Genomic DNA, 16,740 nt, shown 5'->3' with positions numbered 1-16,740 from the left:
TATGCACACAAAAGTAGAAAGATTCAAAAGTTCAAATCTGGGGAGAAATTACACTACTTCATCATTGCTTGATCTTTATTTCTATGATTTTTGCTTATATTTTTTTGACTTTTACAATACACGTTATATCGTTTCTTTGTTTGCTTTATACTACTTTGCTTTGCAAATTTCTCCCCACAGATTTTTTAGTTTTTATTTATTTTTTAACAAGATTCGACCATCATTCCTCATTTTCTTTTCATGTCCATATTTTGTATTTCTTTCATTATGATTATTATTTTTTATATTAATTGAATAAAAACAATTTGAATACAAGTCAATTATCCAATCTACAATATTAATCGTGACATGAACCAATTCATTACAAACACTTTAATATGTCCAAAAACTTGAAAATATTTGAAAATAAAGGCAGAATTTAAATCAATTATTAGAATGAACTCTAAATGTTCGAATATAATGGAATCTTGAAATGATCAAATAATAAATTATCCTAACGGAAAACTTTAAGATGAAATTTGATGATATTCCTTCTAGTTCAAAACACTACTTTCAGAACTAATTCTATCTCCAAAAGATTTCATCAACCATCAAGAAATTCAATTTCTTCAGAAAAATTAAAAGGAGTTGATTTTAACCCAAATATTCTAAAACCTCAAGAGTTTAATTCAGAACATGCATATTCAGAAAGACCAGAGTCTCTTATTGTTTCGAATATGCAACCTCCTCATCCATTTAAAAGATTACGAAAACAATTAAATATAATTTCTTCCTCCATGGATAAAAGAAGATAATTAATAATAGATAAAACACCTGAAGCTAAAGCCTTTAGAAAAAATCTAAAAAAGATGCTTTCTAAATAAGAATTGGAATCATTTTGGGAAGAATTTTATTCTCGTCTAGAAGATTTTATTTTTCTTTCAATGGGAAAAAATCAAAGTTTTTGGATAACAAAAATAAAAATACGTTAATATGAACTTTTCGGGTCTCTAGTAAATGGAACCGTCGGGTCCAAATATAATTATGGAACCGTTCGGGTTCGGTTCCATTCGGTTCGGTTCGGATCGGTTCGGTTCCGTTCGGTTCTGTACTATAATTAAATTTTTTAACATTTATAACAACGTTATATAAATACGACTAATGCTACATTCAATAGTTTTGGAATGTCAGAGATTAGTAAACTATTTTGTTCAAATGATCGCTACGATCAAAGTTTCAATCGGGGAAAGTCACGGCTTCGATCGGAAGTCAGAGTGTCGGCCGACGATTGTATAGGTTTTGGAATATTAGATAGGCTGCGAGAGTGAGTGCGAGAGTCGAGACAACGTTATGCACTTTATTGTAGGTGTTTAGGGTTATTTAGTATATTTGATCTTGTATGGCTAAGAAATGAAATAATAAAATGAGTAATTGGGCCAAAAATTAAAAAATTAGAAATGAAACAAATTATTGGGCCAAAAATTTGGATTTAGAAATCATTGATTTGTTAATTTGTTTAGAAAAAATTAAAATTAAAATAATTTGATTTACTCAATATAAAAAAAATAGAAAGATTCGGTTCTTATTCGGTTCTTCGGTTCTTGGTCTAGAACCGAGAACCGAACCGTACCCGTCGGTTCTCAATTCAGATACCCGTTCGGGTATTTAATTTGACAAGAACCGTCGGGTTCGGATCGGTTCGGTTCGGGTTCGGTTCGGTCGGTTCGGGTTCGGGAGATTTGCCCAGCCCTACTTTTGTCACAAGCCATTTTCGGCCTAATCCCTTAAAAAATAATAAAAGGCAGCACAACTGTTGCTTGTAATAATTTTTTTTTTTTTTAAAAGTGAGCCAACTCAGCCCGACTCAATAAGGCTGGAGCTGAAAGTTCAGGTCGTGTCTAGAATTTTTGGTTGAGCAAAAGCTTGACTCAACTCGGACCAAAAAAATCCGAACCATTTTTACTCGAGTTGACATCCCTATTCTCCCCTCAAACGAGTCATTATAAACTGAACAATTCTAGTTCTATTGTCAAAGACATTAAAAGCATTCGAGCTCAAAATAATTATACAAATATTTTTATCACAATTAATGACAAATCAATTATCTAGAATTGAATCCAATACAGAATGAAAAAAATCAAGAAGAGGAAGGGGGGAAAAATTAAAAAAATCCAATCAATTCAATCTTTAAACCAAATTTAGGAACACTCTTTACAGAATCTAGTGTTATCGAAGAATTGTTGAAACAACTATCAACATTAACTACACCAAATAATGTCAATGTAGTTTACTCAATTGAAGAACTAGGTCGGTTTATAAAAGAAAAAGAACATTCTCAAATCAATAAATTAAGAGGTTAAAATTCAAAAATACCAAATTTTTACCAAAGAAAAAGAAACTGCAAACCTCTTATAATGGAGATGAAATCATAGAATGGAATACTAATGGAATGATTGAGTATCATATTATTAAGTTGTTAAAAATATTGCTACATGTCATTAGACATATCTCTGTCAGTTTATTTTTGAAAAAACTGCTTTCAGTAATATTTTACTTGGCCTTTCAGGTCAATTAAAAGGATAGTGAACTAATTACCACACTAACGACAATCGTGAAAAAGTAATTAACGCTACTAAATCAAATGAACAAAATGACAGCATATTTTGTTTGTTTTTATTAAGCATTGCATTGGAGCATTTTTGTAATATATCGTACATATTACAAAGTAATGAGCACAAATCTCAATATTAGAGCATTGATACATATTGCATTATTTGCGATTTTGTTCTTTCTTTCTTGAATTTGAATGTAACTTGTCAAGTAGATTTGATGTCGTTGAAATGTACCTAAGCTAGCTACTATGAAAAAGATAATTGATACTTAAATTGTTAGTCCTTGTTCGGTCCTACTAAAAATCAATATTTTAATTCAAACGAAATTTAATAATTAATTTTAATCATACATTTTGATGGAACGCACAATTTTTCAACCATACATTTCATTAACTTATATCAAAATTTATTAAAAATTTGATTTTAATTCTCACTAAACAGGAGCTTTTATTATCTCTGATGCACACTTTATTAAGAATGTACAATTTCTTTAATATTAAAAAATTATTATTCAAATTGTTACGTACCTAAATTAGAATTTTGTTAGCCGTTGAGCAACTAGCTCGTAATATTATGCTAAGTAGGTATTGCCATGGTTTATATGAGAAGAATTCTCACTTTTAATTGTCATAAATAAATAAGTTGACACTATCTATACTGACTCAAAATGAATGAGTATATACCATTACTCAACAACATAAGACCCTATACACATAAAGTAAGTAAGGCACATCTCCAAGTGGTAAAAGGGGAGGGTGGAGAAATCCAGCTTTGCTCTTAAAAGCGTGTCTAGTTAACTTTACTAAAGTACTTTATTTAGTTAGAAATTTTTTTAAAAGAAGTTACTTCAATGTAGACTCTCTAAAACACTCCTGGAATAGTAGACTCTCTAAAACACTTCCGGAATGGAAAACTTCTTCATAAATTATTTAGATATTGTTTGAGCCACATTATTTTTATAAGAATGTATTTTTGAGTAGTGTTTGATGGAAAATATATGGTTAAAAAATAAGGAAAATTTTTGGATTTACGTGTAATATTATTTTATTGAAGAATGTGTGATTGAAATGATATCAAATCACTATTTAAAAATTTATTTTTGAAAGAATGTGACTCAAACAAGGCCTAATTTTCAAACAATATTATGTTCTTCAAAATAAATAAATATATAAAATCCTTATATCGACTCACATGATTCAATTTATATCGGTTATAACCACACATGAATGTTACTTAGGTGTCAGCTCACGCGCTCGGCTCGTCCGAGCACGAGCAGTGCTCGGCTTGGCTCCTGAATTCGTGAACTTAAGGATCGAGCTGAGCTCGATCATGGTCCCTTCGTCCGAGCAACGAGCTCAAATATATATTTTTAACATGGCTTGCGTTCAGACTTGTCCCCATACGACCTCGAACAATTCATGAGTTGAGTCCAAACAAGTCGGATGGACAAGCGACAATTTGTTCGATCCAATTGCTATCCTTAACATTGCTGATCTCAATCAAGTGGAGTGCTCTGATGTGCATATACAAAGTTTAAAATGGGCTCGAGGGTGGCCTTTTTTAGGCTCTTTTGTGTTGAGTGGAGTGCTCTTTATAAAATACAAATCACGTCACATATAAAAATAAAAGTTTACGTTTTCCCTCGTGAAACTTCATATTTTTCCTTACCCGTTCTGGCCTTTACTTCTTAAATTCTCATACTGAAAAACGATTCGGACAATAGTTTGATTCAAAGAATTGACCTGAAATTCAATTTCTGGGTTGGTTAATTATATCTGTTTACTGTTTTACTCAAATTCCCTTCTGAAGGGAACTTTACAGGTTAGTTTTTTCATGAAAAATGAGAAGGAAGTTTTCTTCTTGGGTTTTTATTTGATATTCCTTTTGTTTTTGCAGAAGGATGAAGCGATTACGAGACGAGGTATATGTGAAACCTCAATTTAAGCGGCCATTTGGTTCTTCTTCTCTTGGAGAATCGTAATCTCGTTTCATTTTCTTTACATATATAATTTCTTTAGTTTTCTTGATTTAACTGTGTATCATATGTGATATTATCTCATTTTACTCCGAAGTTCTGCCATGTCCATTTTTTGTTTGGGAAAAGGCTTTGTTTGTTTTGAAATTGTAATTTAATTTACTCGATCTTATTAATTTTTTGTGATCAGAATTATTTGATTCCGTTTTCTACCACATCCTTTGATTAGGTCGGCTACTTAGCAGTTACGGCAGAAAAGGAACGGAAAGAAAGAAGAATTAGGTCAAACTATTGTGTTGATGGGTTGCTGAGATTGTGTTGTGGAGGCAGAAATGGAATTAAAAGGCGGATCTTTACGCATAGTTGCTGCTTTGCTTTGTTTTTGTTTTCATTTTCATATATTTCTCCCCAGGGAGGGCAGGGTTGGGTGCAAGATTGCAACTTACCCAACTAAGCCTAATAGTTGTGTTTTGGCTGTATTAAGTGGAGGCTTGAGCTGCAGTTAGTTGGAAAAAAAATGACCTTTGGTAATTAACTTAGTAGGTAATTAGGAGCGATAGAGCATAAGGAAGAGGACAATAATCAATTACAGCTTGTTTATATGGTGCACGGCTGTTGTTTTATGAGTTTGTGCTGTAATGTTATCCAAGTTTGATTGCAACTTCATTTATTCGCCTTTTTGTGATTAAAAGGTATGGGCCATCCCAAACCCAGCCCCCCGGAAGTGGAGGTGGAGTAGGAGGAGTTGGTGCTGGTGGAAGTAGTGGTGGAGGTGCTACACAGAAGCTTACGACCAATGGTGCATTATCTTATCTGAAGGAAGTTAAGGACATGTTTCAGGATGAAAGAGAAAAATATGACAGGTTCCTTGATGTAATGAAAGATTTTAAGTCTCAAAGGTAAATGAATTTGCCCCTGTAATATTATTTTTTTCATTTTGGTTTTTTCATATAACATTTCTTTGCAACATTCTGTCAAATTTTTTATTTATTTTTAATTGCAGAATAGATACTGCTGGTGTTATAGCAAGAGTGAAAGAGTTATTTAAAGGGCATACTAATCTTATCCTTGGATTCAATACCTTCCTGCCCAAGGGTTATGAAATCACCCTCACTGATGTGGAAGTGGTTCTGCCTAAAAAATCTGTTGAGTTTGATGAGGCAATAAGTTTTGTGAACAAAATTAAGGTCAAGTTTCCATTTCTATCCACAATAACTGGTGCTAGTGCTAAACTTAGTTTCCTAGAAGTCGAGTAACAATTAGCATTTTTTGTGGACTTTGTCGCCTGCAGAAGCGATTTCAAAATGATGATCATGTTTATAAATCTTTCCTGGACATCTTGAATATGTATAGGAAGGAGCACAAGGGTATCACTGAGGTCTACCAAGAGGTATATGTAGTTTCTGAAATGATTTTATTTGAATCATATTAAGAGATATCTAATCGATATTCAGCATAGTTTATTTTCATGTGTTCTATTCCTAGTAGTTTAGGTTATAATATGTCTATTTGCAGGTTGAAGCACTTTTTGATGATCATCCTGATCTTCTTGAGGAGTTTAGTAGATTTTTGCCTGATTCATCGGCTACAGCATCAGCTGCAAATGCTTCTTTTGGCCATAATTCTTTTCATCATTCCAATGAAAAAACTTCTGCAATTCCCACAATGAGGCAATCTAACATGGAACAGGTTACATTTCCATACTTGTGTGCATGTGTGTGTGTGTGTGTGCGCGCGCGCGCGCGTAAGTATATGTGTAAACATTTACAAATCTGTTTTCTGATTTCGAGTTTTCTAAATGAGAATTATTTCTCCTACAAAATTAAGCAACGTCTACTCGGAGGTAGGATTTTTAGTCCCCATGGAGAACTCAATCTTCGCGTTGAGCGTCCAGATTTGGATGATGATAAAACAGTGAGGAAGTTGCATAAGGAGCAGAAGAAACGTGTTGAAAAGGAGAACAGGGATATGAGAAATTGCGATCAGGATGTCAGAGAACCTGACAGCGGAAACAATGGGGATATTAGCAAGCTTCGACTTTCTGACAGAAAGAAGTCTGCTCTAAAAGTTGAAGACTTAGGAGGAAACTCAAATTTGGCTTCCAATGATGATAACGATGCATGGAAAAGTGAGTGAATGATCCTCCATAATTTTATGATAGAGTTGGATAGCTGATTGGTCTATCTTTCTGGTGCATGTCCATCTTTTTGCGACTTAGACTCTTAGATTTGTGATATGTATTTGTTACATAATATGAGATATACTATTTTCTAGCAACTTGAGACATAGTTAGATTTATATAATTCTCTATATTTTAGATCTGTGATTTGTTTGAATAACTTTCCTACCCCCATGAGCCTAAAAATGGGGAAGAAGTTAATTCGTTTAGATCAATCTTTCTTTGCAAGTATACTTTTTTTTTCAAGTTGCAAAGAGTGTTCCATACTTTTATGTGGCTTTCTAGACCAATACTTTGTATTGACTTATTAAGCTTTTCAACATCTTGTTTGTTTGATCCTGCTAGGCATGTACAGTCAAGAGTTCACTTTCTGTGAAAAAGTTAAGGACAGGTTACACAGTGCAGATGATTACCAGGCATTTTTGAAGTGTCTTCATATTTACAGCACAGAAATAATTACAAGAAAGTAATTGCAGAGTTTGGTAGGTGTATTATGCTACTATTAGCGCTTTACTGTAATTTGACTTGTGACTTAATAGTGTATTAGGGGTAATATATGGTTACAGTTTGTTTAGAACCACTAATAGTAACACGTGCTCCATTTACATTTTAATTTTCTGTTATTTACTTGAAATCTCGGAAGTACTTCTTTCATTGTCCTTCCTTTGCCTTCTGTCAGATAATAACATTAATCTGGGCCGCATGTTTGTTTCAATCCCTGGGTGGTAATGCTTTAACACTGGCTTTATCTTGTATTGACACGAGGTAATTTCAGGTTGCTGATTTACTTGGAAAATATCCTGATCTAACGGATGGATTTAATGAATTTTTGGAGCGATGCGAGCGAATTGGTAAGTTTGCTAAAATTTTAATTTGGACAAAGATGTATTTCGAATTCTCTTCAATTCTGACCGGTGTCTATTGCAGATGGATTCCTTGCTGGTGTTATGGGCAAAAGTATGTAATTTTTCTGACTCAAGTTTTTGATTATTTTCTTTGAAGAGATCTTGTGAACAACATTCAATCATATATTATATGATTTCATGCAAGTTTGTGGCGCGTTATCTTTTTCCTCCCGTTTTAGAATAAAAGTTCCAATTCTTTCAACTGTTAAGATGCCGGTCATTTCACTGGATGGGTGATGAAGCTGTTTAATTAATAGCAGAAACTTTGTGGAGTGAAGGGCATTCATCAAAAACCTTGAAGTTAGAGGACAGGGAACAAAAGCGTGAAGTGGACGGAGGTAAAGAAAAGGATAGATGCAGTTTGAAGTACTGGGGAAAGTCAATTCAAGAGCTCGACCTTTCTAACTGTCGACGTTGTACTCCCAGTTATCAACTTCTTCCTGAGGATGTATGAATTTTCATTTCATCTCTGCCTTTTTGCTGCAAAAAAGTTAATGAGTTCTGGTCTAATTGATTGCATTTTAGTTTTATGACGTGAATTAAGAGCGGGGTATTTTAAGAAATATTAATTCCTCTTAATTTTATTTTTAATTTGGCTGTGCAGTATCCAATAACTTCAGCAAGCCAGAGGTCAGAGCTTGGTGCCCAAGTTCTGAATGATCATTGGGTATCTGTGACTTCTGGAAGTGAGGATTACTCCTTTAAACACATGCGCAGAAACCAGTATGAAGAAAATTTGTTTAGATGTGAAGATGACAGGTATATAACCTCATTAGTCTCCCCTCCCCTTTTACTATGATGTTAAAGGAAAAGCTGGGTTTACCTGGACTTTATTTTGTTGTATATTCCCTTGTTGTCAGCACTGGAAATTGAGAACTGTTGAGGTCATCTTTCCCTGGTCTAGTGCGCTCATTTTTAGCTTCCAATTTGTAATCTTATGGAATGTGGATGATAGGACCCTAGGCACTAAGAACTCAACAATGAAATAAATTGTTACTTCCTTGAATGAATTACTGGAAAACAAAGGGAAAACAGATCCAAGGCTTTCAAGAGGCCTGGTCTCTCCCCACAAGACTCAACAAACGTGAATGCCCATTCCCCGCCCCCCTACTCTCACATTTATTGATTCTTCCTCACTCCCTCAATTCCCCATAATACCCCCGATAACTAATTAATAACAGATAGAGAACTAAGTTTGATTCCCTGCAGCAACTCTTGCACCTGCCCTACTGACTGTATCACCTTCTTTCTTTCTCCTCGTGTATGTAAATATAGTGGGTGGTCTATCAGTGGAAAGAGTGGAAAATGTTTCATTGTTTTCTTCTACATTTTCAGGTTAAGATATAAGAATTTTCAGATCTCTACCTCCTGGCGCCCCCCCATTTGCATTTAGGTCGCGGATTGCATTGCTTGAAATAATGTTGACAAGGGTATAGAGTTCCCCCAAGTGAATATATTTTGGCTTTGTTAATTGAAGATTTTTCTATGTCATGCTTGATGATTTAGATTTGAGCTAGACATGTTGTTGGAATCTGTGAGTTCATCTGCAAAGCGCGCGGAGGAATTCTTGAACAGTATTAACAATAATTCAATTGGTTCAGATAGTCCCATACGTATTGAGGATCATTTCACAGGTTTGATATTATAAAATCCAGTACCTACAAAAAAAAAAAAAAAAAAAAACTTAAGTTAGATATGCCAGATTAATTAATGAGTAAGTTCTTTTTCTTGTTTTCTTCAGCTTTAAATTTGAGATGCATAGAACGTATATATGGTGACCATGGTCTTGATGTGATGGAAATTTTGCGTAAAAATTCTTATCTGGCATTGCCTGTTATACCATCCCGCCTCATGCAGAAGCAGGATGAGTGGACTAAGTGTCGTTCAGATTTTAACAAAGTGTGGGCTGAAACTTATGCTAAAAACCATTACAAGTCTCTTGACCATCGGAGTTTCTATTTCAAGCAACAAGATTCAAAGAACTTGAGCACAAAATGTAAGTCAAGCACTAATGTTAGATAATGATTGCCAGTTGTATTTATGGCTTCAATACTGGCGTATGCTTTACTTTTTCCAGTTTTTAGTACGATCGATAAGTTTCTTTTTGTTGTATGAAACATCAAATTGTTAGTTTACCATGAATCGCACATTGTACGAGAATCAGAATACTGTTTTTAAGCTTAGGCCAACTGCCACCAATGCCATGAACTTGAACCCATAATGTCCAGAAGACAGGTGAAGGAGCTTGGTTACTGGAAGTGGGGGGAGTTCCAACTACTCTAAATCTTATGCTTTAGCCAGCACTCTGGTTGAGGTGGCTGCTAGGGAGAACTTCAATAGAACTGAGGGGCACCCTAATTTTAATGTAGAGAAAAATGTTGGGGGCCCTTCTGCAGATTTAATAGGCTAGCTGCTGTATCTTGTTAGTTTCTGAGTGGACCACACCCTGTTTAAATTCCCACATCCGGCTGGAGTGTGAGCTAACACTATGAGGTAGGTCAGTCCAGTCATGCACGGAGTTGAGTTAGGCAATCTTCGGCTGCATTGGTTTCTGTGCACCCTGAACTTAGTGTGCTGGTGTCGTGTTGACTACTGTTTGTTGCTGTACTTCTTTCATTTGACATTGGGTTCCTTCTCACGTATTCTTTTCATGCTTTTGATGGGCAGCATTAACATCTGAGATCAAAGAAATCAAGGAGAAAATCCGGAAAGAGGATGATTTGCTTCTCAGTATTGCTGCTGGAAGCAGACATTCTATAGTTCCAAATCTTGAATATGAATATGTTGATGCTGAAATTCACGAAGATGTTTATAAACTTATCAAGTATTCATGCGAAGAGGTCTGCTCAACAAAAGAACAACTAAATATAGTTTTGAGTCTTTGGACTACTTTTCTTGAGCCAATGCTGGGTATTCATTCCCGGCCTCATGATTATGATGCTACTAAAGATGTCAGTGCTTCTAAGTGTCAAACAGTGGAAAAAACTGCTACGGTTATAAATGGAAGTGATGGAAGCCCTATTGCTGATTCTGCTACCATTAACACGAAGCTGCAAAAGCTTAGCTGCATTGGAGATGCTAGCACTTTGCCACGAGTAAATTCCAGCAGGACCGGCTTCACAACTGTGGATGTTGTGGCCAAAGAAGATGGCCTAATTGTTTCCCCTAGTGAGAGATTGACCAATTCTGATGCAGCTGCCACTATAGGAGCGAATGAGAATAAGGGGATAAATGTGAATAAGGGAAGAATTAACGTGGAAATCACTTCAGGTACGTATGGGTCTATTTTATTAATGATTTATGTTATATTTATCCTTCTTGAATTGATCATTTATTCAAGTGTCTCAATTAAGGATCATTTATTTTGAACTTCAAGGTCATAATGCAAAATCTTCACTAGTTAATAATAGTCCTAGTGAGGAAGTCCATGGAGCCAAGCTCATTACTGAAGATATGCTGTCCTCTGAGGTACGCATCTATAATTTTAGCTTGACTTACAGTTCTAATTATTGATCTGATGTAGTCATATTTTTATGTAGTGTATTCCCCATCATATTTTTTTCGGTTTTTTCTTTCTTTTTCATGGGTAGGGGTCTTTTGAGCCACCTAGGTTGTGTTTTCATCCAGATGAAAGCACGTTCACCTTTTGTTCTACAGGATAGTGAGACATCAAGATTGAATGAATTGGAAAATGGAGCGTTTGCAGCAGGATGCAGACGTGATGGACATAACCAGGATATTGATCTCTGGAAAAATGAGAAAGAAGAGGGTGAGCTATCACCCAATGGTGATTCGGAAGATAAATTTGTTGCTTATCAAGATGGAATTTCAAAAAAAAAAAATCTCAACAAACATCATGGAGATGATGGCATTCAATATTGCAAACTGGAGATCTGTCTGGATGCTGCAGGTAAAAATGATGCAGATGCTGATGATGACAGTGAAAATGTTTCCGGGTCTGGTGAAGATGTTTTGGGTAGTGAGTCGGCTGCTGATGAGTGCTCACGGGAAGAGCACGTGGACGAGGAAAATGGAGAACATGATGAACTTGAACGAAAAGCCGAAAATGAAGGTGAGGTTGAGAATATGAGTGAAGCTCATTGTATTGGAGGAGATGGTGTCTTGCTGCCGCAGTCCAATTGTTTTATGCTGACCTGTAAGCCTCTGTCGAAACATGTGGCTTCTGCATCAATTGTCGATGACAAAAAGGATCGACAGGTTTTTTATGGAAATGACACCTTTTATGTGCTTTTTAGGCTGCATCAGGTATGTTCATAGTTAGTTAATATTGTTATTACCTGCATTAATCTGGTTCTAGTGGCAGTGCCCTCACAGAAGAAAAAAGGAACTGCATACATGATTGATATATCAAGGCTGTGATCATGCATTTCATTTTCTTCGCCATATTACATGATTTTCTTTTCCATTTTTGTCAGGTGCTTTATGAGAGGATATTGTCAGCTAAAGTGAATTCATCATCTACTGAATCAAAAGGAAAAATCGCAAAGGATGCTATTTCGGATCCCTATGTCAGGTGATTCAAAATAGTATATCCATGGTCCATAATCAGCTTTAACGCTATTTTGAATTTTATTAGTTTTTTGTGTTATGTGCAATGCAGATTCATGGATTCCCTGTATAGTTTGCTTGATGGATCTTCTGATAATTCGAAATTTGAGGAAGATTGTCGATCACTAATTGGAAATCAGTCTTATGTGCTATTTACATTGGATAAGCTGATTTATAAGCTGGTCAAACAAGTAATCTTCCTAAGAATGTGTTTTTACCTTTTCACCACTTCTATGTGTTTCAAGGCATATGGTTTGAATAATGTGCATTTTTTTCTGCAGCTCCAGACTGCTTCGAGTGAGGAGGTGGGCTGCAAGCTTCTTTATCTATATGCGTATGAAAAATCTCGGAAATGTGAGAAGTATGTTGATTCAGTTTATTATGAAAATGTCCATGTGGTTTTGCATGACGAGAACATGTACCGGCTTGAACGTGTAGGCCTCCTGATACTCAAATAAAAAATCTATAGATGTTTGCATCGTGTATGAAATAGTATGCTTGGGTGCTGAAATATTACATGCTTTTGGCAGACATCTCCGTTAACTCATTTGTCCATCCAATTGATGGATGATGGAAATGAGAAGTCTGAAGTTATGGCAGTTTCCATTGAACCTAATTTTGCAAACTATCTACACAATGATTATCTATCAGCGGTTTGTGATGGAAAGGAGTCGTCTGCCATCATGCTGAAGAGGTATTGTTATTATTTTCCAAGTTACACAACTTAGAAAATTGTGACAGCCTACTTATTAAAAAGATATGGACAAAATTAGCACTTTTAACAGGGCCTGACTAAAAATTTTGAGGAAAAAGCACCAATTGCTGGAACGTCTCATATGGCATAACTATTTTATTATATGTCATATACCATATAATTCTTGTATTCTTTTTCATGAGCTCTAGAAACTGTAAAATATTGTCATTAGTTGAATGACATTTTAATTGATTGATTTCATTGTCTGGTGTTGCTTGTAATGCACATGCAGAAACATGCGTAAATTTGTCAATCTTGATGAATCTTCTATGTACATGGCTATGGAAAACGTCCTTGTGATGAATGGTTTGGAATGTAAGATGGCATCCAACTCATCCAAGGTATACGTCTCTGATTTATTCTATAGTATAAGTAGAGAGTTTTCAATAATATGGCCTTTCAAGATGCCATTGGCTTTTATGATTTCATCAGTCTTTCTTGATTTTTCATTGATCCCCTTCCCATCTCTCTGTCTCTTGCAGAGACACATTCAGAGATGTGATTTCCTTTTTTACCAGTTCAGTGTATTCTTTTTACTGATCAGCACCAATTTTTGCTCGATGATTTCAGTATGCTGATGTTATTGCTCATTTCCATCAACATTTACAACTTGTATTGATTTCACTATCTTTGATACCGATGCTGCTATTTTATGAGCACTTTCATTCACCTCTTCCATTGATATAATAGCTATATGGGTCCTGGGATTTCAACATTAGCTTTGTCGATAACTAGTATTATGGTGATATGGCTTTACTTTTTGGGTGTGGCTTATGGGAGCATATTGTCACGGATCGCAAGGTCATGACTTGAAACTTGGCATGACACAGGAATGTCATGGCACAAGGTGGGAAAATAAGATAGACTTATGGCAAATAAGGTCTAAGTTTCGGCGGTACAAGGCGATGAGTGCGTCGCCAAATTCAGTGGGAGAGTGACTTACGCCCACGCGGTTGCGTTCGATCCGTCCCGGTAGCGGCTGCAAGATAGCGTGGGTAACGCATTTCAGAAGGACGGAACAGCTTGCGATAGGGGATGCAAGCAGATTCGGCAAAGGACGCAGGCAGACTAGGGTTGGGGACGCAAGCAAATTGTTTTGGGGCAGAATGCAGGCTACCTAGATCGTGCAATTTTTCAGGGCATTAATGAGGTTTTTCTAAGTCCCGACCCAGCCATTTTGAGAGGAAAAATACATGAATCTGTAGCCGGATATTTTGAGGATGTAAGTGGGCAACTTGCACAACTTGTCCACTTATGCCACTTGTAAGCTAAGCGCGAGTTGTATGCAAGCTAAGCATGAGTTGGCAAGAATAAATATCAATGATGCAAGTTAAGTGCGAGTTGTATGCAAGCTAAGCACAAGTTGGCGACAACTTGTAAGGTAAGTTGTAAGATCATCCACTTGATGACAACTAAGCACGAGTTGTAAACAACTAAGCACAAGTTGTGATCAACTAAGCACAAGTTGTAAAGTGGAATGTTAAGGAGGTTTAACTTTTGCCTATAAATAGAGATTGAAGTCTCATTTGTAAATTACATGTAGTAGATGTTAGAAAGTGTAGAGAATGTAGAGTTGAGTGAGTTTACTCATTAGAGAGATTGTAAAGTTTTTCCTTTCATTTATACAAAGAAAGTTTCCCCATCCTTACTTGTTTTCCATATATTATTTACTTTAAAATTCTCTTCTCAACGTGTGTATAATTTAGCCTCATTGGTTAAATTATTTGTGAGCGTAGAAAGGCTGACTTAACGTTTTCTCGTGAGGCGTGGGAATTGTAGAACGTTAAGGCTGCACGGTTCTAGTTTGTTCGGGTGTAACGAAACTAGGTCCGTGACAATATGCTCTCTTGTATAACGATCGCACCCATCAAATCAATTTAAAAAGAAAAAGGAAAAAAAGCTCTCTTGTATGCCTTTTGTTGAGTATGCTTGCTCAAATTTACTAGGCAATTTTGATTTGGTATTTGTGGTGTTGTGCTATCTTGTCATCATTATAAGCAACACGCTTCCTATGAGTCATGGAATAGTACCAACAACAATGATCTATACCTTATTTTCCATGATTTTGAGGTAGATTACAGGAATCCTCGTTCTTCATTGTGCTTTGTTCATTGTTAGATCTATTGGGAGATTTAAAGGAACTAGAACTTCAAGAACCTTTGCTTGCTTCTCAATACATCTGGGTGCCAAAGTGATGCATTGCTTATGATGAACTAGCCAACCCTTTGCCCTCTTCTCACTCCACCCAAACCGGATCAACACGTCTCTAATAGAGGATACCCTTTGAAATGTGTATTAGGATTCATGTCATTTAGCTCCTGTTTGGTTCTCATTATTTTTTCATTAAAATGAAAAGTATGATCGTTATCCATCACATTAAGTCACCATATTTGAATTTCTATCTCTTGTGTGGGGCCCGTAATGGCTATGTTTTTCATTATCATTCTTTCAAAAATAAGAAACAAACGGGGGCTTAATTTATTCAACTTACCATGGCTGCCAACTTACTCCAGTTCTCATCTCTATGGAAACACGTAGGCTTTATGGAATAGTACCATATTTCAAGAATGCATTATGTGATGGAAGGCATTGGTTGTGGAAAGGGCTAAAGGTGGGGGTAGGAGGAGAATTCCAGCATTAACTTGGTTTATCACTCTATATAATTAGCAGCTTCCGCAGGCAGGCTGTCTGTTATCTCCTTGGTTCACTTACCCCCTCATTTCTCCTTGCTTGCTGCACAGTTTGTTGTTTTTATGCAAGAATGTTACTAGCAGCCAAATGTTGTTTAGTAGAAGCATTGAAACCGAAGTGGTTATAAAACTCTGTTGTTTCGATTTACAGTCCTTGTTTATTATGGCTAACTGTCCTCTAACGACACAACGTATTTCCAGATCTCTTATGTCCTCGACACAGAGGACTTCTTTATGCATTTGGGGGGGAGGAGGAGGAGGAGGAGACAGAGATCAGGGGGCAGATCCTCATGCAATGGTCAGGCCAGAGTACACTGCTTTCACCAATTTTTGTCAAACTCTATACAATAAAGCTCCCACCGTTTCTATCCTATAACAAACAAGGTATGCCTAAATTTCGTATTTACTCTTAAATTAGATTATAAGTTGAACATCTATAGATTCACTGTTTTCTCACTCTCTTTCTTCTTCGGTACAGTTCTATGACATTTGATCCTCGAAAGATGACCAACCAGATAACCACAAAAAGGAGCGGAGTTTCTCGGCATTGCACTATCTTGTGAGCCCGTGTCAATTACATTCATGTCACTGTTTCTGTATATAGTGGTTGCCCATATTAATTGTAGTGTCGTGTTTATTCTATAGAATTGCTTTCACGGGCAAAAGTAGCCCGTTTTCTTTCTTTCTGTATTGGTTTTCCTGTGGTGGTTACAGCTGCTTATGTGACACATTGATGAGATAGGAGGGAACGGTATAGCCGAATCCTGTATACTTTTGTTGGAATTGTACAGAATTTACATTTGTCTCTTTTTAAACTGTAATGGAATTTTCACGAAGTGCTGTTTCTTGCTCGTGGCGAATGTTAGATGCATTGATAGTAAGGTAAGAGATATTCCTAGAGGAGAAGAAAATATTGTGGGCACTATTGAATTGTGTTTAAAATGGCGTTAAAAATGTCACTTGCATGAAAAAAATGTTGTAAAATAGTACCAATAAAAAGGTAAGTTACTCCAAAAGTAGATAATTTTGATATAAAGTAATTGAATTGATTGTAAGTTTGACAAAATAAAATTATAA

General features: G+C 35.9%; 1 pseudogene; it reads left to right on the top strand.

The window, feature by feature from the left end:
• The first annotated feature begins 4,227 nt into the window (after positions 1 to 4,227).
• On the top strand, positions 4,228 to 16,514 carry LOC111396941 (annotated as a pseudogene).
• The last annotated feature ends 226 nt before the right edge of the window (positions 16,515 to 16,740 follow it).

This window comes from Olea europaea, chromosome 7 (assembly GCF_002742605.1).
Source record: "Olea europaea var. sylvestris chromosome 7, O_europaea_v1, whole genome shotgun sequence".
Classification (NCBI taxonomy): Eukaryota; Viridiplantae; Streptophyta; class Magnoliopsida; order Lamiales; family Oleaceae; genus Olea; species Olea europaea.
This window is presented reverse-complemented; position numbering and strand designations above follow the sequence as displayed.